The sequence below is a fragment of the Pinus tabuliformis genome, chromosome 7, assembly GCF_031772625.1.
Source record: "Pinus tabuliformis cultivar Carrire ecotype Pingquan chromosome 7, CPIR1, whole genome shotgun sequence".
NCBI lineage: Eukaryota > Viridiplantae > Streptophyta > Pinopsida > Pinales > Pinaceae > Pinus > Pinus tabuliformis.
This window is the reverse complement of record NC_142293.1, coordinates 1025743679-1025758922: the sequence shown is the minus strand read 5'-3', so window position 1 is coordinate 1025758922 and position 15244 is coordinate 1025743679. Positions and strand designations below refer to the sequence as shown.

Sequence of the window (15244 nt, the reverse complement as noted above, 5' to 3'; positions counted from 1 at the left end):
TCCCTTCGGGAGTCACAGTGGAGCGATCTGCAAGTTGCAGAACTGTCGAGGTCTTCCTCAAGGAACCCTGAAGATTGAGTTTGAGCATGGTATCCCTGGTCATCACATTAATGGCAGCCCCCAAATCAATCAAAGTGTGAGGTATGATGATGCCATTGATGTGGACATCTACTACAGGACTCCGAGGATCTAGATACTTTGGGCAGATGACTTGTCCTAACATAAGGTCAGACAGTTGTCCTAAGACATTGATGGTTGAAGCATCTCTCTTTCGCCTGCCTGGGTGTTTAAAACACTTTTCCTTAACCAGTTTGTTGTATATTGGCACATCCTTGATGGCTTGGAGAAGTGGTATTTTCACACACAACTGCTTGAGCTCACCCAGAAGCTCATCCTCCTCTGGGTTGGGTTGTGTGGTGGCTGTTAGTCTCTCAGGAAAGGGTGGAATAGCCTTTGGTTCACTTTCCTATTTATCTTCCTCATCCTCTAGGGGAGGAGGTTGGCGATCTGGAAGAGTCTTGCCAGATCGAAGATTGATCTCCTGGATCTCCACAGCATAAGTAGGGCATGATGTTTCCCCAGTGTATACCTGCTGGGCCTGTCTATTGTTGGGGTTCGGGTTCGGTTGAGCAGGTATTTGAGGTTGCCTCGGAGGAGCAGGAGGTAAGGGTTGAGGTTGAACTGGTGGTGGAGGCAAAATGGCAGGAGGAGTGTTGTACTGGGGCCTCCACCCCGACTAAGGTGCATTCCACTTAGGCTGTGGCTGGGCATGTGAGTGATAAGAATGAGTAGTGGGTTGAGTAGGGTACTGAGGTGGATAAGACCATGGAGGAGGCATATACCAAGAAGGATGAGCAGGGGGACCCCAGGAAGGCATAGGAGTCGATTGGTTGGGGCTGTAATAAGCTTGAGGTGCCCCTTGCATCCCCTGCTGGTAAGGTCTAGGTCCTTGTGGCCTCCTTTGGTTGAGGTAATAGAGAGGTTCAGTGGGAGCTTCTGTCCCTTGGTACATGGCTTTAAATCCAGGTAAGGTTGGACATTGGTTTGTGGGATGGTCCTCCTCACAAACGAAACACACTTCAACCGAATGCAATGGACATTCGTTCTTAGGGTGTCTCCTGGTACATCTAGGGCAGAAGATAGCCAAGGCTCTCTCAGCTTCTTCCTTCTTCTGCTGGATCCTGAATGTGTCCAGATACATGGCAATGATCTGTCTCACCTCATTCTTAAGGTCTTCCAATTGATTTTCAAACTCATGTTTGGAGAAAGGGACGCCAGTTGAGAGGAGGTTTCCTCTACCTCGTTTCCGAGCTGACCTGGAGTGGTTTCTAAACACAGTCTTGATGTCCTCATAAGGCAGTTGGTAAATGTCCCCCCCAACTAACATGTGAAGGGTATCTAAGAGGTCTTCAGGGACTCCTCGGAGCAAGACCAACTTGATGGATTCAGGGTCAAGTGTGCACCTGGCCCGCTTATAGCTAAGTTGGAACCTCTCCTCATAATCCTTTAAGGACTCATCACTTCCCATGGTCATCCGAAAGATTTCTCCCTTGGTTTCCTTGGACCTACAGTAATCCCTGTACTTGGTATTGAAAGCTTGCTGCATCTGAGCCCAAGTGGTGATACTATTCCCAGGTAATCCCATGAACCAGCATAATGCTGCATCCTTAAGAGTTGAAGGGAAGAGTTTCAGCTTCTGCTCATCTTCAGTATAGTCATAGGTTCTACAAAGGACAACAAACTCAAACAGGAAGGTATCAGGATCTTCAATAGTCAGTCCATGGAAGTGAGGTAAAGTGGAGGGGCTAATGTTCTTCATTTTCATCTCTCCATTGGTCTCTCAGATGGGGAAGGCACCTTCTATTCTCTCATATTCTCTTCTATTGTCAACCATAGCTTCAGATGGGATGGTCTCTAATTCTTCTTCTGCTATAGGATCTTCGTATATCTCAGGAGGTTCACCTATAGGTTCTTCTGGATCACTGTCACCGAAGAAGAGAGAAGGGTGACTCAGTGATGTGGTGGGGGTGTTGGGTAAGAATTTGCCTGTTTTATCTCGATTCCTACGAGGCATGAAATGGAAAGACTTTTTTGATTGCTTTTTTTTTTTTCTGTGGTACCTGCAAAACTGAAACAGATTGATCTACAACTAACTATAAAGATGCAGAATTAAATTGAAAGCAGGAAAGAACTAATCTACTTTGCTCAAATGAAATTGCAGGAATGGAAATACTAATCTACGCTTGCAGAAATGAAATGGCAGAATTGAAATGCTAATCTATGAAAGCAGGAAATGCTAATCTATGAAAGCAGGAAATCCTAATCTATGAAAGCAAGATATGTCTATGCTACTTTTGCAGAATGGAAATGAAATAAAATACTTAGCAGAAGGCAAGAGTAAGAAAATAGAAGAAAAGAAACAATTACTAATACTCTGACGCTTCCCCGGCAACGGCGCCAAAAAGATGGTGGGCTCTAGTATTGTAGCAATAATGCTACAACTCCTGGAGCTTCCTATCTCTAATTTTATCAACCCGGTAGTTCGTAACAAACTTGGAAGCGACGGTGCTGTATGCACAAGTACTAGCTCTTGTCGCAGCTGTCACTTGGTCAGTTGGCACAAGTCCGCTAGGGCTCAAGCCAACTTCTATATGTTCTCAGAAGAAGCTTTCTAAATGATGGATGAAGGCTATCTCAAAGGAAATTAACCTACCTTGCAATAATGAACTGAAAGCCAACAAAACAGGGAAACCCTAGTAAACCCTAATCTGGCTAGTCTAATCTCTATGATGCAATGGTGGGAGTGCAAACTTCTAGAAATGATGCCATTACTTCTAGTGATATGAGATGCATGAAACTAAGCTACTTCTACTGAAAAGAACATTGTTTTTGTATTTTTGCTTAAGTGGTTTGGAGTTATTATGATTTTGTTTCTTATTAGGGTTTGACTGTGCAGGGGTAGTTCGAAGGGAAATAAAGCTTGGGAAAGGTCAGGAGGGCTAGGAGAGGTTCCAGAGGACCCAAAGCATCATTCCATAGAAGTCCACAATGTCCAGATGCTTGGCAACTGAGGTTACAGGTTTCTACAGGATGTCTGCAGGGGATCCTACAGGAAGCTTGAGATTTCTACAGGAAGTCTGCTAACTTCTACAGGATGTTCTGTGGTTGGAGTTTTGGGTGATGGAGGAGTGGAGGAGTTGTATGGGTGGATAGGTAGGATAGAAAGGGAGCTTATGATGGCTCAGGGATAGAGATATGAGATGAGGAAAGAGTGGGTACAGTTGGTTGGTGGATAGACGGGTGGAAGCAATGAAAAGTCCAAAAAGATGGAGCTACGTGAACAGTAGAAGTGTTGGAAGGAAAACGATCTGAACAGAGGTTGGGTAGGTGGTTTTATACGTGGTTGAGAAGAAGAAGAAGATAACAGAGTGATGCAACGCAGTGTAAAGGAAAAAAATCTGCACAAAACCAAGAATTCATCAACCTATCCTAACTGTGTTATTAAATCAACGAACAACAATGTAAACTTCAGAGAAAAATCGTGCATAGAGTTGGAATGAAGAAATATTGCTCAAGATCAGAATGCATGGATGGATCTACAATTGAAATGACTGTGTTGCAGCTTGAATGAAAGTATAAGATTGCGTTTTTTTGGTGGCTGGTACGGTCTACACCCCCAATCTCTAAACAGAGATGGCAGTGAGTGCACTGTCAGCCGTTTTCTTGGAGCTCGAATGAATGATGATCCTCTTACTCTAATCTAAGCAACTAAAAGCACTTGAACTGTAAACTAATCCTACTCAATCACATAAAAGAAATCAAATCAGCAGACTGTAATTTCTAAATGCATGTCAAAACAGAGGAATAAAGTGCTGAAAAGAAAGACAAGTAACAATACAAGGAAGAGGAGGTCTATTGCTCTTAGGTTGGGCCCTAACCTAAGAGCTATAGCTCCCTTAAAAAGTCAGAATTGAATCCAAAGCTGCCTGCCTTTATTGAATAATCATGAGTCTAATATCATGCCAAAACTGGCTTACAAAAAGCAAAAACCGAGCTGTAGCTCATGCTCAGAAATTGCAATAGTAGTTCAAAATTTCAAAAAGCTCCTATGAAAGGCCACGGCCTTAATATTTATACATGATGAGGACCCAGCTGGCTTCCTCAATACGTGGAGCTTGGCTATCCAACTGAAAGTTAAACTGCTGTAAACTGTTGTTCATGTAGAACCCGTTGGCTGCCTTTAAGCTCGGTGGGGAGAGCTGTTGGAGCTCGGAGTTAGGGTGGAGATCACGAGGGAGGTCATTTAAGGCTGTAGACAACCTCCCTATAAGCCTGCAATGCCACCTTTGTTGTCTCCTTGTCTCCTTCTGCGTGGTCTTTGCTCCCTTTAATGCCAAAAAACCTGAAATCATCATGTATTAGCCACATAGATATAATGCCTGCCCTTCTTCCTACAAATAACACGAATATACCAAGAAATGAATGCATAAGTGATAAAAGATGAAGGGTTGAGCAAGGTAAGTAGGCCAAATGAGCCCAATTTGTTACCAAAAATTGGGGCTCATCACTCTTTACGGGGAGGGTTGGGTGGCACTTATTGTTTCAATTGTCTATGCGCTCGTGTTCCGATGGGGAGGAGGCTTGTTACTATAGTCATCGATGGTGGGGGCTATCTAGAAGAAGGATTTCGAGGTGGAATGCTTCGACCTCCCTCCTTTGCGTGGAGGTGGCTGTAGGCGAAAATTATTCATCGTCCGGTTGGTAAAGCTGTGGGAAATCCCCTAGGTTGCCTGTACGTAGGGTGTGTGGGGTGCAGAGCTGCCCGATCCCTCCTCCTCCTATTTGAATATGTGTTCCTGTATTGTGTAGCGACCCTCTTGATTTGCATTTAATTCCTTCCTTTGCCTTCGCATCGTGGTTGCCACAGGCGGTCAAGTGATCAAGGTCCACCGTTTCTGTTGTCGCAGGTGGACTCCTAGGTGGCCTCGGTGCGTGGCGTGGAGGGTCGAGGGGCATTTCGGAGAGATGTTGTGGGCTCGATTGGTCTTGTTTTATTTCCTTCCGTTTCCTCTTTCCATTGAGGCTGCCATAGGTGATCATGCGATCGAGGTCCATCATTGTTGCTGTCCGGGTGGACTCCTAGGTGGCCTCTGTGCGGGGAGGGGAGGGGTGGGTTGGGGGGAATTTCTAAGGGAGGTTGCGGGCTCGGTTTGTCTTGTATAATTTCCTTCCCTTGCCTTTGTGTCAGGGCTGCTGTAGGCGATCATCCGATCGAGGTCCACTGTTTCTGCTGTCCAGGTGGACTCCTAGGTGGCATCGGTGCGGGGCGGGGAGGTTTGTATGGCCTCTCTATGATAGGATTTGTGTGGTCGGTCGTCCTCTTTTTATTTCCTTCCTCTTCCTTCGCATCGAGGCTGCCGCAGGCGGTCGGGAGATCGAGTTCCATCGTTGCTGTTGTCCGGGTGGATTCCTAGGTGGCCTCAGTGCGGGGGCGGGTGTCACGCCCCTACACCTACGGTAGTCTTCCAACCGCTTGTAGCAAGGTGCGGCACCACTGAACGCGTTCTTTTCACCAATACTAACATTCGTGGACTACGCCTACTTTCACATTAACATACTTGGCTTGTGTTTCGCAACTAAGTAAAATGAAATTATCCTTTATACTTAATGAAGCCCATACACATTCATTATCATCATGCAATTAACCAAGAATATAAAAAATTGCAACAAGTATAAAGGGGAGGGGCAACTCCCGAACAAGTCTGCCCGACAATATATTATATCAGTTTTTCAATAATAGAATCATCAAGTATACTTGGAAAAACTCCAAGTCTATACTTAGAATATTTTATAACCAAGACATAGAACATCCTTTTACAATCATGTGCACCCTTGCACAAAGAGAAGTGCTCACCTGAGCCACTTATCCTCTCTACCAAGTCCTGCACATACAACCCGAACCTTGGCACGCTTTGCCTACACTTCAACCGGCATAAGAAAATCTGAATCTGCACTTAGATATCCTATGCATGAGATATGCACAGTCCTTATCTCCCTTGTGCAGGTTTTACCCTTCCCTCATGCGCAGAAGTGAATGAGAGTTCGATGGCTTCAAATGAGCCTCATGCTTATTTTACTTATACCAATCCATGCGTATGTTTTTAAGGGGGTGTGCAGCCCCATGGCCAACCCCACAAGCTCATTAACATATGCCCATGTAACTCTATTACAAGTCAGCTTCCATATATTTTATATCACATATAAAAGTGCTCACGCTCACACTTAGTCGCATTAAGTGTTTGCACATATCGTCGCTTTTATGTCGCATGTAATGTTGCATTATCGTCGCACAAACGTCGTAGCCCCGTCGCACTTCCTTCGTTCAGCGCGCCTGCCCGCGCCCGCGTGCATGACCTTGCCCGGCGCCCATCGCACTGATGTTCCGAAGGCCTTACATCCTCCTCCACCTGAAATCATTGTCGTCCTCGACAACATACCATCCCGGTAGCCATCCAACAAGATCATCATCGTCCAAGATGTTGACTCCTCCACACAAAGCAAACATCCTTGCAACATATGTAGAGCCTCATCTCCATCATGCCTCGACTTAGTGACCAACTGCCACCAAGCTCATCATACCAAGGTATGCACCTCAACGATATGCTCTCCACAAGATATCATCTCGATCCATGATCATTGACCCCTCTGCCATAATCTCCCCTGCAACATCTCTTGTCGACCTCATCATGTGTCTCCATGTGAACCTCTGCCATGATACTCCAACGCGATGCCAACATATCTCTGCACACTTCCGGAACTCATGTCTGAACTAGTTGGGTAGCTAATACAACCATCACGCTCAATCCATGAGAGTGAACATCCTCATGCCATCATCAACTGTTCCTCAAACATCTTCCACATCCTTGAATCCTCAAGAATCCATCTCCATAATCCATGCTCAGGTCCATGGAAACTCCATCCATCCCATCTGCAACATGTCATGATTCTTGATGCCAAGCCATCCCTGCACCATCAATCATACCTGCTCAAACATGTTTAAGGGCTCACTGTCATGAGCAGCTAACAATGAGCCCCATCTTCTTTATCCATCTAAGAAGATGTAGAGGGATTAGATCTTGAAGGCTCTCCCTCACTAATCAACTCGATCCACATATCAGGATCTTCAATCTCCATCCTTTGTAGATAAGCAACCCGGTCTTCCTTCTGGACATCTGGCCTCACACATACCTCCTCCTCATCATCATCATCCTCCACCAGCTCTAGCCTTCTTGTCAAATCCAAGATACTATCTGAAAGTGATCTAATGAACAATGACTGCTCCACAAGCTTTGTCTCAACACTAGACAACCGCTTGTTCATCTTCTCCTTATCCTCCATTTGCATCACTCCCAATTTACAATCAGGCCTAGTCACACCAATGGTTGGCACACCAATGGGTAGATCTTCCCTTCCATCATAAATGTAGAGCTTCTTCAAATGTGGAATGATCATAGCATCAAATTGTTTCATAAACTCCATCCCTAATGCAGCTTCATAGTCATCAATCCACACTATAGTGAAGTCCACCTTCCCAGTCCATTCACCAAGTGTAGTGTCCACCCTCTCAGCTATACCAAGAATCTCAATAGGAGGAGAATTCACTGTCTTCATTTTTGCCTTTGCCGGTACAAACTTCAGCCCAATTACTTTCGCAGTATCTTCGCCCATGAAGATTTGAGAAGCCCCACTATCCACCATAGTGAGCACATCAGCACCTCCAACCTTCATTCGAACATACTCCAACTTGTTCCTTTCAAGATCCCTTCTAGAGGCCACTTCTGTAGTAGCAGAAGCACCAAGTATCTGCATCATCCCCACAGAAGCATCTTCATTCTTTCCATCAGACTCAGCCTTCTTCTTCAAGGCCTTGAGATGCCTTAACTCAAGGGCTAGGCAATCCCACTTCTTCTGATTCAATTCATGTCTTATCTCTAATTCCTTGAATTCTGCTTCAAGAAAGTCCATTTCCTTTGCAAGTTGAGAGGCTTCCTCCTCATTCTGGTTAGGAACCCCTTCCTTAGCCAAGGCATGAAGAGCACTCCTTGTTTCAAACAACCTTTTGCCATATTCCGCAAATCCTTGTCTTACTTCCTCTGACTCTTCAAGTAGACTTCCTTCAAACTCTTTGAAGGTTGCAAAACCTAATCTCTGCCAGATAGACATCTTTACCAAGTCACCTGCAACCTGAACCGACCCTTGTTCCACTTCGTGTGAAACGGTTTCCTTCACCTGCAAGTACCTGTCACCAACTTCCAAGTGTATGCACACTTGCTTCAGCTTCCTGCAAGACTTCTCCAAGTCTTCAGACCTGCTCTGGTACCACCTTCACTTCGGTGAAGGTGTATAGCAGCTACAACCTTCAATACCCGAAATTAGCTACTCTGATACCACCTGTCACGCCCCTACACCTGCGGTAGTCTTCCAACCGCTTGTAGCAAGGTGCGGCACCACCGAACGCGTTCTTTTCACCAATACTAACATTCGTGGACTACGCCTACTTTCACATTAACATACTTAGCTTGTGTTTCGCAACTAAGTAAAATGCAATTATCCTTTATACTTAATGAAGCCCATACTCATTCATTATCATCATGTAATTAACCAAGAATATCAACAATTGCAACAAGTTTAAAGGGGAGGGGCAACTCCCGAACAAGTCTGCCCAACAATATATTATATCAGTTTTTCAATAATTCAAGTATACTTGGCAAAACTCCAAGTCTATACTTAGAATATTTTACAACCAAGGCATAGAACAACCTTTTACAATCATGTGCACCCTTGCACAAAGAGAAGTGCTAACTCGAGCCACTTATCCTCTCTACCAAGTCCTGCACATACAACCCGAACCTCTGCACGCTTTTCCTACACTTCAACCGGCATAAAAAAATCTGAATCTGCACTTAGATATCCTACGCATGAGATATGCGCAGTCCTTATCTCCCTTGTGCAGTTTTTACCCTTCCCTCATGCGCAGAAGTGAATGAGAGTTTGATGGATTCAAATGAGCCTCATGATTCTTTTACTTATACCAATCCATGCATATGTTTTTAAGGGTGTGTGCAGCCCCATGGCCGACCCCACAAGCTCATTAACATACGCCCATGTAACGCTATTACAAGTCGGCTTCCATATATTTTATATCGCATATAAAAGTTCTCACGCTCACACTTAGTCGCATTAAGTGTTTGCACATATCGTCGCTTTTATGTCGCATGTAATGTTGCATTATCGTCGCACAAACATCGCAGCCCCGTCGCACTTCCATCGTTCAGCGCGCCCGCGCCCGTGTGCACGACCTCGTCGGCACCTGTCGCACCGAAGTTTCGAAGGCCTTACATCGGGGAGGGTTGTGGCTCATTTGTAATATAGAGGTTGTGTGGTTGGTCGTTCTCCATTTGTTTCCTTTTCGTCGAGGCTGCCGCAGGCGATTGGGTGATCGAGGTAAACGTTGCTGCTGTTCGGGTGGACTCCTAGGTACCCTCGGTGCGGGGCGTGGAGCCCTTTGGAGGCATTTCTAAGGGATTCGGTGAGTGATCGCTCATTTTCTTATTGGTTGGGCCATGGCTGCAAACTCTGGAGTGGCCTTGGTGCGTTGTGGCTCGGCAGGTTTTCCCATTTGTTCGCCATGTCCTTGGCATGTTGCGTGTGCTTCCTTCTTGGGATGCAAGAGGTGCAAGGCATAAAAGTTTTACATGATATTTTGACGTCTCTTTGACTTGATGGGTGTTCAGGCTAGCTCTCGGTAAGAGAGCACCCGGAATGCCCTTTGAAGTGGGAGGGTGCTACCTGGTTGATCCTGCCAGTAGTCATATGCTTGTCTCAAAGATTAAGCCATGCATGTCTAAGTATGAACTAATTCAGACTGTGAAACTGCGGATGGCTCATTAAATCAGTTATAGTTTTTTTAATGGTACCATACTACTCGGATAACTGTAGTAATTCTAGACCTAATACGTGCACCAAGTCCCAACTCTTTGGAAGGGATGCATTTTTTAGATAAAAGGCCGGCGCGGGCTTCCCCGCTTCTCCGGTGAATCATGATAACTCAACGGATCACACAGCCCTTGTGCTGGCGATGCTTCATTCAAATTTCTGCCCTATCAAATTTCGATGGTAGGATAGAGGCCTACTATGGTGGTGACGAGTGATGGAGAATTAGGGTTCCATTTCGGAGAGGGAGCCTGAGAAACGGCTACCACATCCAAGGAAGGCAGCATGCGCGCAAATTACCCAATCCTGACATGGGGAGGTAGTGACAATAAATAACAATATTGGGCTCATCGAGTCTGGTAATTGGAATGAGTACAATCTAAATCCCTTAACGAGGATCCATTGGAGGGAAAGTCTAGTGCTAGAAGTCGCGGTAATTCCATGCTCCAATAGTGTATATTTAAGTTGTTGCAGTTAAAAAGCTCGTAGTTGGATCTTGGGTCGTAAGGGTCGGTCCGCCTACTCGGTGTGCACCTGCCCTTCCATCCCTTTTTTCGGCGGTGTGCTCCTAGCCTTAATTGCCTGGGTCGTGGTTCCGGCGCTGTTACTTTGAAAAAAATAGAGTGCTCAAAGCAAGCTTATGCTCTGAATACATTAGCATGGAATAACGTGATAGGAGTCTGGTCCTATTGTGTTGGCCTTCGGGACCGGAGTAATGATTAATAGGGACTGTCGGGGGCATTCATATTTCATTGTCAGAGGTGAAATTATTGGATTTATGAAAGATGGACCACTGCGAAAGAATTTGCCAAGGATGTTTTCATTAATCAAGAACAAAAGTTGGGGGCTCGAAGACGATCAGATACCGTCCTAGTCTCAACCATAAATGATGCCGACCAGGGATTGACGGATGTTTCTCTAAGGACTCCACCAGCACCTTCTGAGAAATCAGAGTGTTTGTGTTCTGGGGGGAGTATGGTCGCAAGGTTGAAACTTAAAGGAATTGATGGAAGGGCACCACCAGGAGTGGAGCCTGTGGATTAATTTGACTCAACACGGGGAAACTTACCAGGTCCAGACATAGTAAGGATTGACAGATTGAGAGCTCTTTCTTGATTCTATGGGTGGTGGTGCATGGCCGTTCTTAGTTGGTGGAGCGATTTGTCTAGTTAATTCCGATAACAAACGAGACCTCAGCCTGCTAACTAGATACGCTGAGGTTCCCCTTCGCGGCCAGCTTCTTAGAGGGACTATGGCTATTTAGGCCATGGATGTTTGAGGCAATAACAGGTCTGTGATGCCCTTAGATGTTCTAGGCCACACGCATGCTACACTGATGCAACCAACGAGTTTTTATTCCTGGTTTGAGAGGATCGGGAAATATTATCAAATTGCATCGTGATGGGGATAGACCATTCCAATTATTGGTCTTCAACGAGGAATTCCTAGTAAGTGCATGTCATCAACTCGTGTTGACTACGTCCCTGCCCTTTGTACACACTGCCCGTCGCTCCTACCGATTGAATGATCTGGTGAAGTGTTCAGATTGCGTCGACGATGGTGGTTCACCACCATCGACGTCATGAGAAGTTCATTGAACCTTATCATTTAGAGGAAGGAGAAGTTGTAACAAGGTTACCGTAGGTGAACCTGCGGTAGGATCATTGATAGCAGGGGTTTTCTTTTTTGGTTTGGGTTGGTTGGGTTTTGATTGCAATGTGGGACTATGTGGTGTGTCTCTAGGGGAGCGGGTTTGGTGTTTGGCGGGAACATTGTTGGTTGCTTGTCTTGAGGTAACTAAGCTTTTTTTTTCGTGTGTTCTTGCAAGCCATGCTTGTGCTTGTCCCACCCATCCTTTATTTTTCTTCCCCCCAATGTGTTTCTGCAGGGGGTCCGAAATCTTGTTTCTTGGGAGCCCTTCCGACGATCTGTTCGGCCGGGCATGGTTGCTGCAGAGTTGAGGTGCTCGGTAAATACGATGGATAAATTTGGACTCATTCGTAGCGGCGGTGCTCAGTCTTTTGTTCGTTGGAAGGCATGGGCCAAGGGTGTGGGCTTGCATAGTTGGTTCTCTCAAAAAGGTGGCGGCGGTTGATGTGTTTCTTGGGTGAGCTTTTTTGCTGGTGGTTGGGTCGAGGGAGTGGTTGCACCCATGCCTGGTAGCTCAAACCTTCCGTGAGGTGATATTGTTGGGGTGCGGTCAAGTATGGGATGGATGACGAGTGGTTCAACCCGTTGGGCTGGCCACCCTAGTCCCTCCCGACCGTTCCTCGACATTCCCTCGCGGAAGGGTTGGTTTTCGAGGTAATGAAAAACCCATCCCTCGGTCTGAGCTCCATCGAGATCGCAATTTTCCCCGCCGACAGGCATGAGGCTGGCAATCTTATCTCATGCCTTTGCTATCGAGGGAATTCCTCGTCCTCTCGTGACCCACTCCCCTTCTAAGGGAAAAAGAAGTAGCGGGTCGTGTCTTTGTTCCTCCCTTTGGATTGTGGGTTTTTTGTGGGACTTGCATCATTTCTTTATTTCATGGTGTGTGCTTTGCGAAGGTCCCTCTCTCTAGTGGCCTTGCACCATCGATGTATTTGTGGCCCGCGGCTTTCTCCAGCATTGAGTGTCGGCCCGTGACAACTCCTCTTTGGAGTTTGATTATTTGACGCCCATTGACTCTCTCGCTGGAAAGGTTGTTGGGTGTTTTGTACACGGAGGGGTGCAAGAGCGGGGTGGGTTTGTGTTATTGGCGGTGGTCTATTTGTCGTTTTAAGCCTTGTTTCGCTGGGTTGGGGGGTTGTGTGCCTCTCAGTGACGTGCTCCAGAAACTGGTCTCATCATGGCCCTTGTCTTTTCTATTGGTCAGTTTTAGGTTGTGATTTATTTGCTTGGTTGTTTACTATATGTTGTAAAGCTGGAAGGGGTGTTGTGTTGAATGCGTGTGGGAGGGTGTGAAGAGATGGGATGCTTTTTTGATTGGGTGCCTTGTTTGATTTCTTTTTGGTTAGCGGACATCTACTCGGCGTGCTGTTGTGCTTCTCTCTTTTCTTGGGATCTTTGTTTCTTTGGTGTTGTTTTCTTCCCTTCTTCCTTTTGCCCCTAGCTTTATGGAGGAGAGGTGGGATTGTTTTTGATTGGTGTTCAGGAGGGATGAAAAGCAGTGCGAGTTCCCAGGGTGGCCCCCCTAGTCCTTCTCGATCGTCGTCCCCTGCAGTTCCCCCCTTTTTTCGAGGGTGCGAGGTTTGGGAAGCTTGTTCTCTGTTTGAGCCTCCCCTTGTGAGCCGGTAGCCACGTTTGATATCTCTTGCTTTCCTGTTGTTTTCTTCCCTTCTTGCTTTTGGCCCCTTGGCTTTACGGAGAAAAGGTGGGATTGTTGTGGATTGGTGTTCAAGAAGGATGAAAAGCAGTGTGAGTTTCGAGGGTGGCCACCCTAGTCCTTCTCGATCGTCGTCCCCTGCAGTTCCCCCCTTTTTGCGAAGGCACGGGGGTGGGGAAGCTTGTTCTCCATTTGAGCCTCCCCCTTTGAGCCGATGGACGCGTTTGATATCTCTCTTTCTTTAATGTTGTTTTCTTCCCTTCTTCCTTTCGGCCCCTAGCTTTACAGAGAAAAGGTGGGATTGTTGTGGATTGGTGTTCGTGAAGGATGAAAAGCAGTGCGAGTTCCAAGGGTGGCCACCCTAGTCCTTCTTGATTGTCGTCCCCTGCAGTTCCCCCCTTTTTGCGAAGGCACGGGGTTGGGGAAGCTTGTTCTCTGTTTGAAGCCTCCCCTTGTGAGCCGGTAGCCACGGTTGATATATCCCTTTCTCTCTTGTTGTTTTCTTCCCTTCTTCCTCGTGGCCCCTAGCATTACGGAGAAAAGGTGAGATTGTTATGGATTGGTGTTCTGGAAGAACAAAATGCAGTGTGAGCTCCCGGGGTGGCCACCCTAGTCCTTCTTGATTATCATCCCCTTCATTTCCCCCCTTTTGCCGAAGGCATGGGGCTTTCGGAGGCTTGTGCCTTGTTTGTGCTTTTTTTTCTACCCTTTTCTTCCTTTCGGTCCCTAACTCTACGGAGAAAAGGGGGAATCGTTGTGGTCTGGTGTCGGGGAAGGGCTAAAAGCAGTGCGAGCTCCCGGGGTGGCCACCCTAGTCCTTCTCGATCGTTGTTCCACACATTTCCCCCATTTTTTTGAGGGCGTGGGGCTGGGGGAGATTGTCCTTTGTTCCAGCCTCCCCCTGTGAGGGGGTTAGACACCTTTGTTTCTCTTTCTCTCCTGCGTTTTTCCTCCTTTTGCCCCTTGGCCTTACATTTGTTGTTAGGGGGTGCCCCTATTGAGTATTGTGGCCGATTTTTCGATAATACACGTGGAAATGACTCTCGGCAATGGATATCTCAGCTCTTGTTACGATGAATAACGTAGCGAAATGCGATACTTAGTGTGAAATGCAGAATCTCGTGAATCATCGAATTTTTGAATGAAATTTGCGCCCGAGGCCTCGGTCGAGGGCACGTCTGTCTGGGCGTCGCATCCCATTCAAACACGCTCCCTGCAATATGCTAGGGAGCAGCAGAGCTGGTCGTCCGTGGCCCGTGGGGTGTGGTCGACTGAAATACCTCAAGAAATGTTTCATGGCGTGCATCGGCGAGCGGTGATCTTGTCCCCTTGGATGGGCAGTCGGCGTTAGCTGATGCGGGCTTTGTGTGGCATCGCTCGAACTTGCTTTGCTTTCTCTTGTCCTCCCATGGGTAGGGCAAATTTAGCCCCAACTTTGCGACCCCAGCTCAGGCGAGAACACCCGCTGAGTTTAAGCATATAATTAAGCGGAGGAAAAGAAACTTACAAGGATTCCCCTAGTAGCGAGGAGTGAATCGGGAAGAGCCCAGCATGAAAATCGGGCGGCGACGCTGCCTGAATTGTAGTCTGCAGAAGCGTCCTCAGCGGCGGACCTGGGCCAAGTCCCTTAGAATGGGGTGCCTGAAAGGGTGACAGCCCCGTCGACCCGGGACCCTGCCGCATCACGAGGAATTGTCGGCGAGTTGGGTTGTTTGGGAATGCAGCCCTAATTTGGTGGTAAATTCCGTCCAAGGCTAAATACGGGCGAGAGACCGATAGCGAACAAGTACTGCGAGGGAAAGATGAAAAGGACTTTGAAAAGAGAGTTAAAGAGTGCTTGAAATTGCCACCGGGAGGGAAGCAGATGGAGGTTGTCGATGTGTCTCGGTCGGATGCAGAATGGCTTAGGCTGGTCCGCCGCTTGACTTGAGATGCAAACCAACA

The 15244-nt window shown here is 46.8% G+C and overlaps 3 non-coding genes across 3 annotated transcripts in view; all 3 read left to right on the top strand.

Moving 5' to 3' along the window:
* Window positions 1-9846: 9846 nt before the first annotated feature.
* Window positions 9847-11660, top strand: LOC149251163 (18S ribosomal RNA). Its single transcript, XR_016267683.1, has one exon. It is a non-coding gene; the product is annotated as an 18S ribosomal RNA (ribosomal RNA).
* Window positions 11661-14338: 2678 nt separating this feature from the next.
* Window positions 14339-14492, top strand: LOC149251162 (5.8S ribosomal RNA). Its single transcript, XR_016267421.1, has one exon. It is a non-coding gene; the product is annotated as a 5.8S ribosomal RNA (ribosomal RNA).
* A 246-nt stretch (window positions 14493-14738) lies between these two features.
* LOC149251161 (25S ribosomal RNA) overlaps window positions 14739-15244 on the top strand; it is a 3412-nt gene continuing 2906 nt past the window's right edge. Inside the window, exon 1 of the ribosomal RNA XR_016267748.1 lies at window positions 14739-15244. This exon is cut by the window's right edge and continues 2906 nt beyond it. This is a non-coding gene — a ribosomal RNA (25S ribosomal RNA).